A 15,867-nucleotide genomic window follows, 5' to 3' on the forward strand; every position below is an offset into this window, starting at 1 on the left:
AACTTCTGCAGTGCATTGGTAGGACACTAGGTGTCATTTTGGTATTCTGTAATTAATTTTGATTTTCTCATATGTAATTAAACTTGTGTAATGTATATTGATGTTCATGTAAATTATGAAAATTGTATTTGTGAATGGAAAAGTAAATATCTATTTGTGATTTATACTTGATCATCACATGTGATGGATGATTGATAACTGAAATTGAGAAATGTTGTTGAGATCTTGATATTGAGACTTTGTTGATGAATTGAAGTTGGGATTGTTTGGAAATTATTTGGAAGTGTTTTTAACAGGTTCCGAAGAACTGTTTTCTCCATTTTTAGCCGGTATTCTGCCGGATTTTCTATAAAATTTCCGGAACCTCAAATAAATTATAATTTCAATAAATGAACTATATTTCACAAACTATATTCAAAACTATGACAAAAAAATTAATTAAGGTAAAATAGAGTGTGCCGGTACACCGTGTGACATAACTTACTTGGATACACTGTAGCCGGGTAAGGGGTGTCACATTTAGTGGTATCAGAGCACGGTTTAGGCGTTTCTGGGCCTAGATTGAGTCCATACCATGCATTGCATTTGTAAGAGTCGAGGTGACACTAATGCAGATCTGTTTGTCTTTGTTAAATAGGATATGGACCCTTCATCTCAAAGAGCAGTCGAGGAGGAAGTGGAGAGTCATGCTCCACCTGCAGCAGATAAGACTAGGGGTAGGGTAGAACCTATTCCACCAGCTCAAGCAGAGCCTGCTCAGCCTCCACAGGCCATGTTTCAGCAAATGGCCGATTTCTTTAGACAAATGGCCGGAGTAATGCCAGCACCACCAACACCTCCACCTCCACAGCAGAAATCACACCTGGAATGGCTAAGAAGGTTTGGAGCAATGGACTTTTTCGGTAAGAGAGAAGATGACTCTGTTGCAGTCGAGAATTGGTTGAACAGAACGGGCAGAGTTTTAAAACAACTCCACTGCATCCCAGAGCAAAACCTAGAGGCTGCCATATCCCTGTTGCAAGATGATGCCTACGAATGGTGGGATACTGTGTCCAGTGAAGTGCAGCCAGAAGCTATAACTTGGGACTTCTTTCTCTCAAAATTCAAGAAGAAATATGTGGGTACTGTATACCTGGAAGAGAGAAGAAGAGAGTTCATTAATCTGAGGCAGAGACAGCTATCAGTGGCCGAGTATGAGAAGGAATTCGTTCGATTAAGCAGCTATGGAAAGGAAATAGTCCCTAATGAAGCTGAAAGATGTAAGAGATTTGAAGAGGGACTAAATGACAACATAAAGATCCAGCTCACTGCCTTGGGAATCACAGAATTTAGCAAGTTAGTGAAAGCTGCAATAAGGGTTGAAAAAGTGAGAATCAGTGAGCAGACCAGAAGGGATAGACAGCAGAAGAGGGGCGGTCGGTCTAGCTCATCTCCTGGCCCGGGAGGAAGTTCGAGGTCCATCTGCACGCAGTTCGGTCAGCTATAAGGTCGTGGTCGATCTCGGGGCCCGAGCCACGATTCACCCCTAGGAGAGGTCGGTCCACACCATCGGTGGGCGGCTCTCCGAGGATGGGGTTCGAGGACCAGTCCCAACATCTTACGCATGTCCACACATGCGAAATGGCACAAGGGGAATGTTGGAGAGTAACTAGTGCTGCTTAAGATGTGGGTCGACAGAGCATCACGAGGAGGAACGCCCCTTGCAGAACTACTACAATCTGCTCCAACACAAGCGCATGCACTGCTCTGCACCATAGAGGGTAGAAAATCTGCAAGTCTGAGGTAAGACCATCATAGAGGCTCAGCATCTGAGCCAGAGAGAGGCTGGCGAACCACCTGCAAGAGCTTATGCTATTAGAGCTCGGGAGGAGCAAGATGCCCGGGCGTCATCGAGTGCGTTCTCCTCTACAATACACCTGTGCATGCATTGGTGGATCCAGGATCCAGTCATTCATATATCTGCATCAACTTACCCGTAGAAAGGGGGATACTAGTAGGGGAGAGTGACCAAGACATTCTGGTCACTAATCCATTGGGCCACAGTGTAGTGGTGAACAAAGTATATAAGGGTTGCCCGTTAAGGATTCAAGGGTGTGAATTCTTGGCAGACTTGATTGAGTTGCCCTTCCATGAGTTTGACGTGATTTTGGGAATGGACTGGTTGTCACGTCATCAGGCAATAGTTGATTGCAAATTGAAGAGAATTTCTCTAAAAACTTCAGAGGGTAATGAGATCACTGTTGTGGGTGAAAGGGCAGATTTCTTGTCCAATGTCATCTCAGCCATAGTTGCAAGAAAACTGATGAGAAAAGGCTGTGAAGCCTACCTAGCACATGTTGTGGATACTAGGCAGGCTAAGCCAAACCTGAGTGGTATACCCACAGTAAGAGACTTCCCAGAAGTATTTCCTGAAGAATTGCCTGGTTTGCCACCAGAAAGGGAAGTCGAATTTGCTATTGAGACACTGCCGGGTACAACACCCATTTCCATTGCTCCTTATAGGATGGCACCCACGGAATTGAGGGAGTTGAAAACTTAGTTGCAAGAGTTGCTTGATAAGGGGTTCATACGCCCCAGTGTGCCACCATGGGGAGCTCCAGTGCTGTTTGTAAAGAAGAAGGATGGGACTTTGAGGCTATGCATCTATTACCAGCAGTTGAATAAAGTGAATGTGAAGAACAAATATCCGTTGCCTAGAATTGATGATCTATTTGATCAGTTGAAGGGAGCAGGAGTATTTTCTAAGATTGATCTCAGATCAGGGTATCATCAGTTGAGGGTGAAGGATGTAGATGTGCCCAAGACTGCATTCAGGACCCGGTATGGGCATTATGAGTTTCTGGTGATGCCCTTTGGCTTAACAAATGCACCAGCAGCATTTATGGACCTTATGAACCGTATCTTCCATCCATGCCTAGATCAGTTTGTAGTGGTCTTTATTGACGATATTTTGGTGTATTCCAAGACCAATGAAGAACATGATGAGCATTTGAGGATTGTTCTGCAAACCCTGAGAGAAAAGAAGCTGTATGCTAAGTTGTCCAAATGTGACTTTTGGCTAAATGAGATTGCATTCCTTGGACACATAGTGTCAGCTGATGGGATTAGGGTGTATCCCAAGAAAATAGAAGCAGTAATGGAATGGAAGCCTCCCAGGAATACAACTGAGGTCAGAAGCTTCTTGGGGCTAGCTGGGTATTACAGGAGATTTGTGAAGGGATTTTCCTTAATAGCTACTCCAATGACCAAGTTGTTACACAAGAATGTCAGATTTGACTAGAATGATAAGTGTCAGACCAGTTTTGAGAAGTTGAAAGCTATGTTGACAGAGGCACCAGTGTTAACACAGCCAGTGTCAGGAAAGGACTTCGTGGTCTACAGCGATGCCTCACATAATGGGTTAGGGTGTGTATTGATGCAAGAGGGGAAGGTGGTCTCCTATGCTTCCAGACAGCTAAGGCCACATGAACAAAATTACCCTACACATGATCTAGAGCTTGCAGCAATTATCTTCGCACTGAAGATATGGAGGCATTACTTGTATGGTGAAAAGTACTGCATTTACAGGGACCACAAAAGCCTAAAATACTTGCCAACCCAGAAGGAGCTCAACCTTAGACAGAGACGATGGATTGAGTTCCTGAAGGATTATGATTGTGTGATTGACTACCATCCTAGGAAGGCAAATGTAGTTGCTGATGTTTTGAGCAGAAAATCCATGACAGCTTTGAGATCATTGAATGCCCGTCTATCTTTGATTCGAGATGGAGCTATTTTGGCTGAGTTGCAATTGAGGCCAAACCTGTTACAACAAATTTTAAATGGGAAGAAGGTAGATGAGAAGCTAATGGCTATTATGAGTAAAATCCCATAAGGAAAAGCAACTGACTATGAGGCGAAGGCAGATGGGTGGCTGTATTACAAAGGAAGACTGTGTGTACCAGATGATGGGGAATTGAAGGCCAGTATTCTAAAAGAGGCACACACCAGTGCATATACTATGCACCCAGGAAGTACAAAAATGTATCATGATTTGAAGCTTGATATTGGTGGCACAGTATGAAAAAGGACATAGCTGACTACGTGACTAAATGCTTGACATGTCAGCAAGTCAAGGCAGAACATCAAGTTCCATCAGGTTTGCTACAGCCTATATGCATACCTGAATGGAAATGGGATCGGGTCACCATGGATTTTGTAAGTGGTATACCTCTCACCCGAAAGAAACATGATGCAGTATGGGTGATAGTTGATAGATTGACAAAGTCAAGACACTTTACGCGATTAGGGTGACTACTTACTGGAGAAATTAGCAGAATTGTATAGCAGTGAGATAGTTAGACTGCATGGAATTCTACTTTCCATCATATCTGATCGAGACCCAAGGTTTACATCGAGGTTTTGGAAGAAGTTGCATGAGTCGTTGGGTACACAACTCCACTTCAACACAGCTTTCCATCCTCAAACGGATGGGCAATCAGAAAGAGTAATCCAGGTAAATAATTGAACCAATTGAATTAATACAAATATTGAACTGAAATGATAACAATAACATGAAATATATGTCAGGTCCTTGAGGATATCTTTGAGGAGTTGTGTCATTGAGTTTGAGGAAGTTGGGATAGATACCTCCCAGCGCGAGAATTTGCATACAACAATAGCTACCAAGCTAGCATCCAAATGGCCCCATATGAAGCCTTTGTATGGGAGAAAATGTAGAACTCAGGTGTCTTTGGACTGAATTGGGTGAAGACAAGCGGTGGGGCGGACACAGTGAAACAGGCGAGGAGAAAGTGAAACTAATCAAAGCTAATCAAGGTTGCCTCGCATGCAGAGTAAATCTTATGCCGACCTGAAGAGAAAAGAAATAGAATATGCGGTTGGCGACAAAGTATTCCTCAAGGTGTCACCGTGGAAGAAGGTATTGAGGTTTGGAAGAAAAGGTAAGTTAAGCCCTAGGTTCATTGGCCCATATGAAGTCATTGAACGTGTGGGTCCAGTGGCCTATAGGCTAGCTTTACCACCAGAGCTGGACAAGATCCACAATGTGTTCCACGTGTCTATGCTAAGAAGATACCGCTCAGATCCTTCACATGTCATCTCCAGGGAAGAAATTGAAATACAACCGAATTTGACATATGAAGAAGAACCTCTACGGATCCTGGCTCGGGAAGTAAAAGAATTGAGGAACAAACAGATTCCACTGGTGAAAGTGCTTTGGAGGCACCACAACACCGAGGAGGCAACTTGGGAAAGTGAAGAGACGATGAGGCAACAGTTCCCTCAACTGTTTCCATCAGGTAAATTTCGAGGTCGAAATTTAAATTAGAGGGGAAGAGTTGTAACACCCTCCCGGTAGTAACTCCGTACATTCTACTGTTCCGGTGACCACTGTCGGTCCGGACAGCTAGAATGTCCGGAAAAATATTTAAACTAAAGTGAAGAATCATAATCAACTCAAATATTGATAAGAAAAATTTAGAAAAAATTTTAGAAATAAAATACAACTAAGTTAAACGAGCCGGAGCCCTAGCGATGGGTAACTCAGTGGGAAGTTGCGGTTCTTGCAACTAGGAACCCTAGACCGGGGGGAAAATTATAAAATAATTTTTGGGACTCCAGAGAAGGGTCACTGAGGTTCCCATGGCATTAGAATGCCAAGAAAATATCTAGAAAAATTTTTCAATCGGTATAGACAATTTTGACCCGTTAAGCCAAACAGAGGGCATTTTGGTCATTTCGCCTTCAGAGGTGATTTTTGACCGACTTGTCCAGTTGAGTAAATAATTATTATGACATAAAATATGAATTAATATTTATGAGAAAATAATTAAAAATGAGTGAAAGAAATAAAGAAAAGAAAAGGAATAAGATTAATATATATATATGATGTCATGATGACCTCAATTAAAATTTCTAAACCAATGGGGGATTAACAAATTTTATTAAGGGATAAGAAGGATATAAAATATGACCAAATAATAGAAAAAAAAATTACATCTTCTTCCTTGTTCCCATGGCCGGCACCCTTCCCCTACTTCCTTCCTCCATTGATGCTCAAATTGAGCTTTAAATCTTCCAACATCCAACCTTAAAATCCTAGGTCACCTTCACTAAAATTAATCTACACATCCTAAGGAAGCTCTAGGCAACCACAAAGAGGAGAAATTCTAAGGAAAATACAAGTCCAAGAAGTGCCACTTAAAGGTTAGTGCATCTATATACCTAAACCTCTTTACTTTCATGACTAAGGACTTGAATTTAGTAAGAAATTGTAATTTAAATGGACAAAAACTCATGTGTATGTGTACATGGATTTCGGCAGCCCTTTTGTAGGAATAGGAATGAGTGTTTTATTGGACTTAGAGTGGTCTAGAAATGATGTTTAAGGTATGTATATGCATGGATAATGAACTAGTATGCTAACTAAGGTGTATGGGTAAATTAAAATGGACACTAGGGTTTTAAGAAGTGAAAATTTGGCTTGGCTTAGGAAATTATTAGAGAACATTTTAATGGTCAATTAGTAGCCATTTTAGGTAAGTTGACCATAATTTGGACTGAAATATAGCATGGCAAAGTGAATGAGTATGCTGCCTAGGGACAGTAGCAAGGGTGGCTGAGATTCCAGCCCACTTACACAGCCATAACTTTGGCTGTGTAGGTCCAATTGGTGTTTGGCCAATTGAACATGAAACTAGGCCTATAATGGCACATTTTTTCTGAAGAAATTATGCCCAAAAGACCAAAGTAAGAGGACCAAAAGTTGGCCCCAATCCGGATACCCTGCAACAGCACCTGCAGAAATGACCAAATGAACAGTAACTGTTCATTTGGCCATAACTCATTGTAGATATGGTCAATTGACCTGAAAGTTTTACAGCCACAATTTAAGACATAGACAAACAACTTTCATGAAGAAACCTACCCCAAATTATGACCAGAACCTAACCCAAATGGCAGTCACAATCACTGTTCATGGTACTGTACATTTGGTAACTCTGCAGTTTTGGCAATCCGGCCAGCTATGGTTTTTGGACCATATCTGGAGCTACAAAACTCCAAATGGAGTGATTTAAAAAAGGAAATTCAACTAGACAAAATAAGGAACAACTTTCATGTTTGCCATTTCTTCAAATTCTCACTGCAACAGTGCTTAATGGAACATTAAACTTAGGCTTCAAAAACTGAAATTTCTGCCCTCTTGGTTTTAAGTTAGAAATGGTAATGGTGACTAATTCCAACAAGTTTTAAATGCAAAATGTGGTATGTTGGGAGTGCCAAAACCAATGTACCTAATTTCTACCTAAAAGTCAACATTTTTGTTGACCAAAGAGGTGAATAGTGACACCGAAACTTGAAATTCAAAGATTGAAGAATTTTAAAGTATCAAATGCCCTAGTATACCTAACAAGATTGGTTTGGATAGTTTGGCATGCCAATAGGGTTCAGTTAGCAGTACTGCACATGGCAATATGCCATTTTGTGATTTTATGGCTTTTAGCCATTCTGACCTTGTATTGAGATTTGGCCTTGTGCTTGATGTATTTACAGCTTGTTAATTGTTCTGTTGCACACCGGGAGATGCATATGTGACCGATGGTGTGATGGCCAGAGGTACTAGATATCCGGTGCTAGTTTCCCCGTTATCCAGTCCAGTCGTTCAGTATAGGTTACTTGGGCAACCAAATGAATGAAAGTGAACAAAATTAATGAATATAATGGATATACCAATACCAAACAAATAAAACATATACATTCACTACATATTCATTTTCTGCTATTTTCTTTTATTTTATTATTGCACCACTAAGCATTATTGCTTAGAGCGTTGCTTTTGCCACACGTAGGTACTGGAGATACAGATCGTGAGCCCAGTAGACCGCAGACTAGGTGAGTTCATCCTGCAGTTCTGCACAGTGTCCTTGTCACCTCAACTTCTGCAGTGCATTGGTAGGACACTAGGTGTCATTTTGGCATTCTGTAATTAATTTTGATTTTCTCATATGTAATTAAACTTGTGTAATGTATATTGATGTTCATGTAAATTATGAAAATTGTATTTGTGAATGGAAAAGTAAATATCTATTTGTGATTTATACTTGATCATCACATGTGATGGATGATTGAGAACTGAAATTGAGAAATGTTGTTGAGATCTTGATATTGAGACTTTGTTGATGAATTGAAGTTGGGATTGTTTGGAAATTATTTGGAAGTGTTTTTAACAGGTTCCAAAGAACTGTTTTCTCCATTTTTAGCCGGTATTCTGCCGGATTTTCTATAAAATTTCCGGAACCTCAAATAAATTATAATTTCAATAAATGAACTATATTTCACAAACTATATTCAAAACTATGACAAAAAAATTAATTAAGGTAAAATAGAGTGTGCCGGTACACCGTGTGACATAACTTACTCGGATACACTGTAGCCGGGTAAGGGGTGTCACATTTCTAGTGTCCTATATACATCTGTAATATCTCTAAAGGCAAAACCTGAATTTATAATTGATTGGAAAGGTTTGAGAAGTTGTTCAAGGGGCTATCATTGGTGATCTTGGTGTGGACAAGCTAGAGGGACAACATCTGGTGTCCTAGGTGCATCCCAAAGGTACCGAACACAACTACAGTGCATCAAAAGGTTAGTGTACTTGTTCTTGATTTAATCTAGGGTTCTAATGAATTAATCTATTAATTCTAAAATCTTAAATGGCAAATGTAGATCCAAAAACATATTAAAAGAGTTTTAATATGCTGTTTAATATTGAAATCAAATAGATAAATAATGAATCTTGCATAATGCATGATACCCTAAAAGAAAAATTTTTTGAATTCAATAATCTAAACTTATGTTTTTCATACTTCTGCTCCTTCATTTGATATCAGAGCCACTATATTTGCCATTTAGATTGTTGAATATATGATTTAATTGTGTGATTTAATCATAAGATGATTGACTCATTACTGGTTGCAAAGCAAAGGTGGCGATATGTTGATAGACACCATTGGTGCGCATGGTTTGGTGCGTCCAACCATGCGCATGGCTGTTTGGGGTTGAATGTGGGCTTTGTTTCAAGGCTCATAATTCGGCCCATTACTAATTTGAAGGAACGGAAGCGTAAAAAACACAATTTTATACCATTGAATTCAAAAATTTTCACCTAGGGTCACATACATCATGCAAGATTTATTTTTATTTATTTAATTTCAATGATAAACAATATATTAAAACTCTTTTAATATGTTTTTAGATCTGTATTTCCCATTTAAGATTTTTAAATTAATCAGATTAATTTTAGAACCCTAGATTAAATCAAGAACGATTACACTAACCTCTTGATGCACTGCAGCGTGTCTGTGCCTTTGAGATTCATCTTCAGGACACCAGATGTTGTCTCTCTAGCTTGTCCACACCAAGAACACCTATGGCAGCCCTTGAACAGCTTCTAAAGCTTTTTCTATTAATTAGAAATTCAAGTTCTGCCTTTTAAGAGATTAGAAATGTAAACAGGACACTATAAACAATTTCTAGTGTTCTTAATTCAAGAGATTGATAGCTAATCTCTTTGAATTGATGAGAGATGAAGAAGAATAGATGGAGAGCCTCAAAAATGGCATCACAAAGGAGGAGTGGCTACTGGTTGTATTTTTTTTTTTTTTTCATAACAATACTTATATAGCTAGGTTGACACATTAAACCCTTGCCACATGTCACCCTTTGATTAGCTCTAGGTTTAAGTGACCCAATCACATCGTGCCAAGTGTCAAACATATATTTAATCTTGATTTTAATCATCTTACATGATTAAAAAACATTTGGCAAGCTTATGTGTAATCGCATGTGTCACCATCTCATGGTGCCACGTGTCATACTGTGAAATGACCAAAATGCCCCTGTGTCTTAATTTTGAGTTCTCAACCCAAAGTAATTATTTTTCTTCTTCTAATTAATTTATATCAAATATAAATTAATTAATTAATTAATCTCTATTAATTAATTTCTCATTAATTAAATTCATATTTAAACAATTTAAATATAAATTTAACTTATACTATACATCCAATAATCTAGATTTGGTTTCAAGTCATGCTAGGGACTTTGCAATCTAATTGCAAACCAAACCTATTTAATTAATCACTTAAACTCTTTAATTAATTAATTAAATCATATTTAAATAGTTGACAACTTGTGTATGTTTGTGACTTACTAGGCTCATCACTAATTGGCAATGACACATGATATTAACTCTTAATATCATAAGAACTCTTTCTTACCATAAATAATTTCTCTAAATCATTTTATGCAATTCATAGACCATGGCTAACACCTAGCATAGCATGCCATGGACACCCAATTAGTAATAAGGTTTGCCTCAAACGAACCTATAATCATATGTTACCATGCACTAGAATCTCTCTGTTACAAAATCCCAACTCAAGCTGGAGTCATGGTTTATGTCAAACCCCATTTGCTATGAATATTATGTTCTCCTTTAATTCTAGTTCTTGATTAAAAGGATTTTCTTATCAGAAACTCTTTTCTGAATAAATCTATCTGTCCTGGCCAGGAACTTGAAACATCAAGAACAATTAAATGAACATAGGATTTTATCTCTATTTACTTAGAGGAACAGATTCCATCTTGATTAACACCTACCTTCATATATAACTAGTAGGAGCCAACACATGCCCATATATCCATACACGATACAAGTATGAAAGCAGTATCAAACTCAAACTACCTATATACAAGATAACTATGCTATCTTAGGTCTAAAGATTATATGCACTGATATGATTTATGACAAAACATTGACAAGAATAAACTCCATGTGCTTATCATAAGTGTCACTGGTTCGGCCTACTTATCGTTTATAAGTGCCTATCATGTTTGTTATATGGCATGAGACTCACCATTCCATCTTATTTATATCTCATGTAAATAACTTGGGAATAAACATGAATACAATCTTTCTGGATAAGTCATGTCCTTATTATGAAGTATCATCGATTGTGAACCTATTTATGATACTTTGTGCTAGAAATACTATCACTCATATTCTTAACAACTTAAGAATAATATTTCTAATAAAATATCAATGGACATTTTCTATTACACATAAATATATTATGTAAATGGAAAAGTGGAAATTCCTTTTATTAATAAAAATATGTACAAGATACATACTAAATGATATGCTCTAGGGCATACTACTAACAATCTCCCACTAGCACTAGAGCCATTCATTACAATATCTTAGACCCATCTTCTCAAGATGTCTGTCTAACTGAGCTTGTGAAAAAGGCTTAGTGAATGGATCATCTGGATTTTTTAGCTAATGTTATTTTTCTGCATGGCTATATCGCCTTGCCCAACTATATCTCTGATAATGTGGTAGTGCCTTTCCATGTGTTTGGATTTTTGGTGAGACCTTAGTTCCTTAGCCTATATGACTGCTCCATTATTGTCACAGTGTAGTGGGACTGCTGACTCAATGGAAGGAACTACTGTAAGTTCTGTCACGAACTTTTTTATCCAAATAGCTTCCTGTGTAGCATCTGATGCAGTAATATACTCAGCCTCGGTAGTGGAATCTGCAGCCTTGCCCTGTTTGGAACTCTTCCAACTGACTGCACGTCCATTACAAATGAATACATGTCCAGAGGTAGACTTTCTATCATTGATATTTGATTTGAAATTAGAATCAGTATAACCATCTAATTGCAAGTCTCCACCTCCATAGATCAAGAACAAATCCTTAGTTCTTCTCAAGTACTTAAGGATATTCTTAACAGCTATCCAGTGTTCCAAACCTGGATTGGATTGATACTTGCTAGTCAAACTAACAGCATATGCGATATTCAGCCTAGTACACAACATTGCATGCATTAAACTTCCAATAGCCGAAGCATATGGAATCCTGGTCATCTTATCTCTTTCTTCAGGTGTCTTTGGAGACATCTCTTTAGAAAGATGGATACCATGTCTCACTGGTAACAATCCTCTCTTGGAATCAAGCATGTTAAACCTCTTTAACACCTTTTTCAAAGTATAGACTTTGGGATAAACCAATTATTCTTTTCGCTCTATCTCTATAGATGCAAATCCCAAGAATATAGGTTGCCTCCCCTAAGTCTTTCATGGAGAATGTATTTGACAACCATACCTTTACAGTTGTCAACATACCTGTGTTATTACCCATCAACAGTATGTCATCCACATATAAGACTAGGAAAGTGATAGCACTGTCACTAACCTTCTTATATACACATGGCTCATCCTCATTTTTTGATAAAACCAAAGGATTTAATGGCTTCATCAAAACGGATGTTCCAACTCCTCGAAGCTTGTTTCAACTCATAAATGGATCGCTTTAGCTTGCATACCTTGGAACCATCTTGGGATTCAAAACCCCTAGGTTATTCCATGAAAATGTTTTCATCAATGTATCCATTGAGAAAAGCTGTTTTGACATCCATCTGCCAAATCTCATAATCATAGTATGCAGCTATTGCTAATAAAATCCTAATTGATTTAAGCATGGCAACAGGTGAGAAAGTCTCCTCATAGTCGATTCCTTGCCTATTACGAAACCCATTCGCTACTAGCCTTGCCTTATAGGTCTCTACCTTTCCATCAGAACCAATTTTCTTCTTGAAAACCCATTTGTTCCCTATAGGTACAGTACCTTCAGTTGGGTCAATAAGTCCCAAACTTGATTCTTATACATGGAATCAATCTCGGATTTCATAGCATCAGTCCATTTTGAAGAGTCTATATCTGATATAGCTTCTTCATAGGTAAGTGGATCATCTCTAAGATAGACTTCTATATGAGTAGACAACTCTTGTTCTTCTTCATGAAGGAAACCATATCTCACTGGTGGGTGAGATACCCTGGTTGTTCTACGAGGAACAGTTGCAGATGTTTCATCAACGGGTATAGGTTGACTAGATAGATCTATATCCATCTAATCTGTTGGTTGATCAGAATTCTCCAGTTCCAACTCTATCTGCCTTCCTTTGCCTCCTTCTTGAAAAAAGTGTTGTTCAAGAAATGTGGCATCTCTACTTATCACAACCTTTTGTGAAATAGGCAAATAAAAATAACATCCAAACCTATCTTTTAGATATCCAAAAAATCGACCCTTTTCTGATCTAGTCTCCAATTTATTAGTGTTCAGTTTTTGATATAAGCTGGACAACCCCAAATCTTAACGTGCTTAAGACTTGGTTTTCTTCCATGCCATATCTCATAAGGTGTGGAAGAAACTGATTTTGATGGAATCCTATTCAGAATTTACAAAGCCGATTCTAATGCAAATCCTCAAAAAGAGATTGGCATATCAGTATAGCTCATCATACTACGTACCATATCCAATAGGGTACGATTTCTCCTTTCAGATACACCATTCAGCTGTGGCATTCCTGGAGGAGTCAGCTGGGAAACAATGTCATGCTCTCTCTGTTAGTAGTATGCCCTAGAGCATATCATTTAGTATGTATCTTGTACATATTTTAAATAATAAAAGGCATTTCCACTTTTCCGTTTACATAATATATTTATGTGTAATAGAAAAGGTCCATTGATATTTTGTTAGAAATATTATTCTTAAGTTGTTAAGAATATGAGTGACAATATTTCTAGCACAAAGTATCATAAATAGGTTCACAATCGAGGATACTTCATAATAAGGACATGACTTATCCAGAAAGATTGTATTCATGTTTGTTCCCAAGTTATTTATATGAGATATAAATAAGATGGAATGGTGAGTCTCATGCCATATAACAAACATGATAGGCACTTATAAATGATAAGTAGGCCGAACCAGTGACGCTTATGACAAGCACATGGAGTTTACTCTTGTCAATGTTTTGTCATAAATCATATCAGTGCATATAATCTTTAGACTGAGATAGCACGTTATCTTGTATATAGGTAGTTTGAGTTTGATATCGCTTTCATACTTGTACTATGTATGGGTATATGGGCATGTGTTGGCTCGCTAGTTATATATGGAGGTAGGTGTTGATCAAGATGGAATCTGTTCCTCTAAGTAAATAGAGATAAAATCCTATGTTCATTTAATTGTTCTTGATGTTTCAAGTTCCTGGCCAGGACAGATAGATTTATTCAGAAAAGAGTTTCTGATGAGAAAAATCTTTTAATCAAGAACTGGAATTAAAAGAGAACATAATATTCATAGCAAATGGAGTTTGACATAAACCATGACTCCAGCTTGAGTTGGGATTTTGTAACAGAGAGATTCTAGTGCATGGTAACATATGATTATAGGTTCATTTAAGGTAAATCTTATTACTAATTGGGTGGCCATGGCATGCTATGCTAGGTGTTAACCATGGTCTATGAGGTTCATAAAATGATTTAGAGAACTCATTTATGGTAAGAATGAGTTCGGATGATATTAAGAGTTGATATCATGTCTCATTGCCAATTAGTGATGAGCCTAGTAAGTCACACACATACACAAGTTATCACCTATTTAAATATGATTTAATTAATTAATTAAAGAGTTTAATTGATTAATTAAATAGATTTGGTTTGCAATTAAATTGCAAAGTCCCTAGCATGACTTGAAACCAAATCTAGATTATTGGATGTGTAGTATAAATTAAATTTATATTTAAAGTATTTAAATATGAATTTAATTGATGAGAAATTAATTAATAGAGATTAATTAATTAATTTATATTTGATATAAATTAATTAGAAGAAGAAAATAATTATTTTGGGTTAAGAACTCAAAATTAAGACACAGGGGCATTTTGGTCATTTTGCAGTGTGACACGTGGCACCATGAGATGGTGACACATGGCATAACACATAAGCTTGCCAAATATTTTTAATCATGTAAGATGATTAGAATCAAGATTAAATATAGGTTTGACACTTGGCACAATGTGATTGGGTCACTTAAACCTAGAGCTAATCAAAAGGTGACATGTGGCTAGGGTTTAATGTGTTAACCTAGCTATTTAAGTGGGGTTATGAAAAGAAAACATAACCAGCAGCCTCTCCTCTCATATGTCACGCCACTTTGAGCCTCTCCAGCTATTTCTCTTCATCTCTCATCAATTCAAAGAGATTAGCCATCAATCTCTTGAATTAAGAACACTAGAAATTGTTTCTAGTGTCCTGTTTGCATCTCTAATCTCTTAAAAGGCAGAACTTGAATTTCTAATTAATAGAAAAGGCTTTAGAAGCTGTTCAAGGGCTGCCCTAGGTGTTCTTGGTGTGGACAAGCTAGAGGGACAACATCCGTGTCCTGAAGACGAATCTCAAAGGCGCAGACACGCTGCATCAAATCAAGAGGTTAGTGTAATCGTTCTTGATTTAATCTAGGGTTCTAAAATTAATCTGATTAATTTTAAAATCTTAAATGGCAAATACAGATCCAAAAACATATTAAAAGAGTTTTAATATGTTGTTTATTATTGAAATCAAATAGATAAAAATAAATCTTGCATGGTGCATGTGACCCTAGGTGAAAATTTTTGAATTCAATGGTATAATCTTGTGTTTTTCACGCTTCCGTTCCTTCAATTGGTATCAGAGCCACTATATTTGCCATTTAGATTGTTGATTATATAATTTAATTGTGTGTTTGATCATGAGATCAAGAGATTCATTGCTGGTTGGATCATGAGATGTGGCGTCACACAATGAGAAGCCACCATTGGTGGCGGCAACAATGGTTCCATGGGTGGTTCAAGGTTTGGCTTTTAATTCTGCAATTGTTGTATGATCTAAGGCCTATTCTTTGACTAATTAAAGTGTTTAATTAGTCGTTTTAATCACACAATTAAATTATGATTCAAATCAGAATTTTAAAAAATGTTT

This window comes from Hevea brasiliensis, chromosome 5 (genome assembly GCF_030052815.1).
Source record: "Hevea brasiliensis isolate MT/VB/25A 57/8 chromosome 5, ASM3005281v1, whole genome shotgun sequence".
In the NCBI taxonomy this organism is placed as follows: Eukaryota; Viridiplantae; Streptophyta; class Magnoliopsida; order Malpighiales; family Euphorbiaceae; genus Hevea; species Hevea brasiliensis.